Raw genomic sequence first — 5,223 nt, forward strand, 5'->3', positions numbered from 1 at the left:
TTTTTACAAAAGCTATAGTGGCTCTTATGAAGAAACTGGTCTTCAGAGCAGGTCATTTCAGAATGATAAAGGGGCCAATTCCTTAAAACATAATAGCCCTGAATGTGTCTTCAAATAACATGAAGCAAAACTTGATAAAAAACTGCAAGGAGAAAAAGATACATTTATAATTATAGTTGGAGATTTGAATACTCTTCTCTCAATTATTAATATACAAAAATATCAGTAAGGATACAGAAGACTTGAATACTAACTAACTAAAGCTAATTGACATTTATACACTATTCCATCCAACAGCAAAACATACATTCAAGCGCACACATAACATTTACTAAGGTAGGGCACATTTGGGGTCATAAAACATCTCAAGACTTATTTCAAAATATTCTGCAGTAGAATTTATCTGGTCTTTGTCCTGGCATGGAGCTCCTAAAACCCTTAGAATTTCCCAATGTGTCTTTTTTATTCATCATGGTATATGCTAATGAGGTGACTCATGGGGCGGGGGGAAGGGTGGGGGGGGGCTAGTTTATGTCAACAGGAAGGCTTAGGATGGCAAGAGCCCACACCAAAAAGACCACCACATGATTAGAATATTGAGACTTGGAGCCATCCTGACATCCTGGGAGGGTAGGAGCCCTGGGGAATTGGAGACTGAGTTTAACCACAAGGTCAATGATTTACTAAACCCTCCCAACATGATGATACCCTAAGAAAAACTCTGGACTTCCTTAGATCTTTAAAAGTTCTCATCACAAGGAAAAAAAAATTTTGTAACTAAGAATGGGGATAGATGCTAGACTTACTGTGGTGATCATTTTACAACATATACAAACATCGAATGATTATATTGTACCCCTGAGATAGTATGTCAATTATATCTAAATTTAAAAAGAAAACAACTGTTATCTAGGATGGAACAGAAAGTTACTCAAAGAGACCTGAAAGCTCTCAGCAGAAGGGAGGTGGGGGAAGGGACAAAAGCAGGGAAGGAATGTATTTTGTTTTGCAGAACCAACAGTTCCAGCCAAGTAGAAGCTCAACTGGTGTTTCACCTGATAGCCCCTTGCTAGGTGTGTCTCACCTGAGAGCCCCACATCTGAGCTAGTTTGAGCTGGACTGGAGCTGAGGACCAGGGGTTCCAGCTGAGTTGTCCTAAAGTTACATTTAGCTCATTATAATACTACAATCTCCTTCTACGGGTGGAGTTTTCTGCCATTTTTTGAACATATGATGTATGCACTAGCCCCTCAACAGGCTAGGTATGAGCAATTGAACCAAAGTGCCTGTGCAAGTTCCCTGCTCCCACCCTCACACTGAATAAAAGCTTCCCACACTAACCGCATGGTGAGACAGTTCTTGGGGAGCTACCTTCCTGTCTTCTTACTTGTAACAAGCAATAAAAAGTTCTTTGCTTTCAACATTTCCTTGGGTTGTGTTCAATGTGATGTTCAACCCCCAACAGTGAACCCCTTGAGTTAGTTACATAACCAAAAACAAACAAACAAAAAAACCTCTGGACTTTCCTGATCACTTGATATGTTTTATTTCTTGACCTAGTTACATAGTTGTTGCTTATAATTACCCATTAACTTACTTATGCACTTTTCTGCATATAAATTTCACAAAAAAATATTTTTAAATATTGAAATTAATCCAGATTTGATGAAGGCATAAACCTGCAGATTCAGGAAGCACCTAAATCCCAACCATGATAAAAAGAAGTCTGTAGCTAGACATACAATAAAAATTGCAGATCTCCAAAGGTAAAAGGGAATATCTTAAAACAGTCCAAAGAAGTCAGCTCAAAATCCACAGTTTTAAAGACGTAATTTCAGAAAGTGAATTCTACTTTGAAGGAATGAATGTATGAGATGCAAGTAAAAAAGCTAAGCAGAAAAAAAAGATAATGATGTGCATAAATCTAAACATTAACTCTATAAAATACGAGTAATATCCAATTTGGAGGTTAATAAAGAACTAGAGGAATTAAAATTAACATATTTTAGGGTTCCTGGGTGGCTCAGTTGGTTAAGCGACTGCCTTCGGCTCAGGTCATGATCCTGGAGCCCCAGGATCAAGTCCTGCATCGGGCTCCCTGCTCCACGGGCAGTCTGTTTCTCCCTCTGACCCTCCCCCTTCTCATGTGCTCTCTCTCTTTCTCTCTCAAATAAATAAATAAAATCTTTTTTAAAAAATTAACATATTTTAACATCTTTATGTTGTTTGGAAAAAGGTACATATATTTACCATTTTTGGATGTTAGGCATGTTTAATTTTTAAGGGTAATCAAGAATACTTAGAATGTTTACATTTCAAATCAGTCAAGGGAAAATATATTTTAAAAATTCAAGTAATCCAAAAACAAGATGAGAAAAAAGATGGGAAAGAAGTATAGCATAGCGGGGCGCCTGGGTGGCTCAGTAGTTAAGCGTCTGCCTTCGGCTCAGGTCATGATCCCAGGGTCCTGGGATCGAGCTCCCTGCTCGGCGGGAAGCCTGCTTCTCCCTCTCCCACTCCCCCTGCTTGTGTTCCCTCTCTCGCTGTGTCTCTCTGTCAAATAAATGAATAAAATCTTTAAAAAAAAAAAAAGTATAGCATAGCATAGAAAAAGAGAAAAACAGAAAGCATAAATAATATGAAAAAAATAAATCCAAATAGATTTCCACTTCTGCACTATGGAGGGACAAATACTCTTAAGAGTTCCTTCAATACAAAATACTAGATTCCGTAGAAAACAGATTTTTTAATTCATTGTCAGTTGAACTATATAAGGGAAATCTCCAGGCCCGAATCCCCTACAATCACAGGGGGAAAAAACTGAGCTGAAACAAAAGCAGGAAAGGATCAGGAAGCATCAGGCAAAAAGCAAACTTTCTTGAAAGGTGGGGTTCACTCTGACAGCAAATGCCTGCAAACCACCTTTGGAGACAAAACCTTGGGACAGTAGCAAGGTCAGGGAGCTGAAAATAAGACAAACTAAGACAACTGCATTCAGGAAGGACCCTTCAGGGGGCTACAGTGATACCAAATGGGTTCGTACTGACTCACTGGAAGCAAATGCAAATCATATCTGGGGCGCCTGGGTGGCTCAGTTGGTTAAGCGACTGCCTTCGGCTCAGGTCATGATCCTGGAGTCCCGGGATCGAGTCCCGCATCGGGCTCCTTGCTCGGCGGGGAGTCTGCTTCTCCCTCTGACCTTCCCCCCTCTCATGCTCCCTCTCTATCTCATTCTCTCTCTCAAATAAATAAATAAAATCTTAAAAAAAAAAAATGCAAATCATATCTGAAGGGAAGCATGCACAATTTCGGTCCTTTGCCTTCCCACAGACTAAACTCAGCCACACACTCAAGGAAACAGGCTAATCGACAGGTACACGACAATATCCAAAAACTTACTTATAAAGACTTAAAATATTGAAATGACCAAAAATAGAATATAAAATATTTATGAGTTTTTAAAAATTAGAAACGGACTTATAAAAGGCTATAATGAATAAATGGGAAGATCAGAAAAAGAATCAAATGAAAAATATAATTATTAAAATTAAAACCATCATTAGTGTTTTAAACAGATCAATGCTGAAAAACAAATTAATGAACAAGAGACAGAGCTGATGAAATTAACCAAAATGCAGCAGATAAACAAGATGACAAAAATTATGAGATTAAGGGACATGAAGGATGGAATAAGAAAGTCCATAATTTGTGCAGAGTCCTAAAAGAATAGAAAAGCAGTATTTGAAGAACTAGTGGCCAAATGTTTTACAGAACTAACATAAATTGAAAGAACTGGGAAGCCAGCATATATTGAGGATAAAAAGTAAATTCACATCTCCAAACATTATATTAAATCTGTAGAACACCAAAGGAAAAACAAAAATAAGGATTAAAAGGAGATGAAAATAAAAGATAAACTAGAAAGTCAGAATGCAGAAGCACTAAGATGTTAAAAGGCTAACTTAAAGCCACAGAATGAGTAACAATGCTTCGATAATACCCACTGCATTCTCACTTCAGAAAGTGTACTTTAACTACTATTTTATTCTCTTTTTAAACTGGCCAAAACTGTTTCACTCTTAACCTTTTTTTTTTTTTAAACCTTTCTAGTTGCTTAATAATTTCTGGCTGAAATAATACAAGGATTATTAGAAAAAAAATTTAAATGTATTATCTAAAAAAATAATATATCCTTTTTATCAGGTTAACAATCTTACCAGTATATTACGTGTAGAAAATTCCATAGTCCTTGATCCAGAATACTAAATATTTGCATATGAATAACTTTTGAGGTTCTTGCTCTAAGTTTTTTTTTTTTTTTTAAGATTTTATTTATTTATTTGAGACAGAGAGGATGAGAGAGAGCACATGAGAGGGGGGAGGGTCAGAGGGAGAAGCAGACTCCCCGCCGTGCAGGGAGCCCGATGCGGGACTCAATCCCGGGACTCCAGGATCACGACCTGAGCCGAAGGCAGCCGCTTAACCAACTGAGCCACCCAGGCGCCCTAAGTTATTGTTTTTGATATCCCCAAACTCCCTGTTAAAAATCCTTGGTTAGGAAATTTTCAAATTTCAAAAAATCTGAAACTAAGTTAAAACTTCTTACCTAAAAGAAAGTATCTTTCCGTTACTCTTTATTCACATTTGTATACTTTATTATCATTTTTTCTTTAGATTATATCTGCAAAGGTTATGAACTCGAGAAAAGGACTCTTCCGAATCAGTGCTGGAGTATACTTTGATGTGTTCTAGAAACTTATGTCTTGCAAATTAGAAGATGTCCACAATCTTATACCCAATTTTTAACCTTGCAGGCAAAAGGGGAAGGCAATTAACAATGGGAAAAAGAGAACACCTATCGATTTAGTAATTGTGCATATTTGTCGTGGATATGACATCCTTAATCTCATCTCCAAAAATAAGATGCAAAAACATCTCATCATTACTTTAAAACCCTACACAGATGAGCCAGAAGGAAATGGACTTCTTCCATTACCTAGCATTCTTAAAAACTATCACATTGCCTTTCTGGTGTCCATCCTTCCCTTAATCTACCTGGATGGAGAGTTCCTTCTAGTTCTCTACAACATGGACACTCCCCTACCCAACTTCCCACCTGGCCCCTGCCACACCATTCAGTCAGTATTTACTGAGTGCCTTCTACGTACTAGGCACTGTAGTAGGTTCTGGTGTACTCAGAAGCATGAACTGGATATACGTTGC

The sequence above is a fragment of the Mirounga leonina genome, unplaced genomic scaffold (genome assembly GCF_011800145.1).
Source record: "Mirounga leonina isolate KUSES-001 unplaced genomic scaffold, KU_Mleo_1.0 Mir_93, whole genome shotgun sequence".
In the NCBI taxonomy this organism is placed as follows: Eukaryota; Metazoa; Chordata; class Mammalia; order Carnivora; family Phocidae; genus Mirounga; species Mirounga leonina.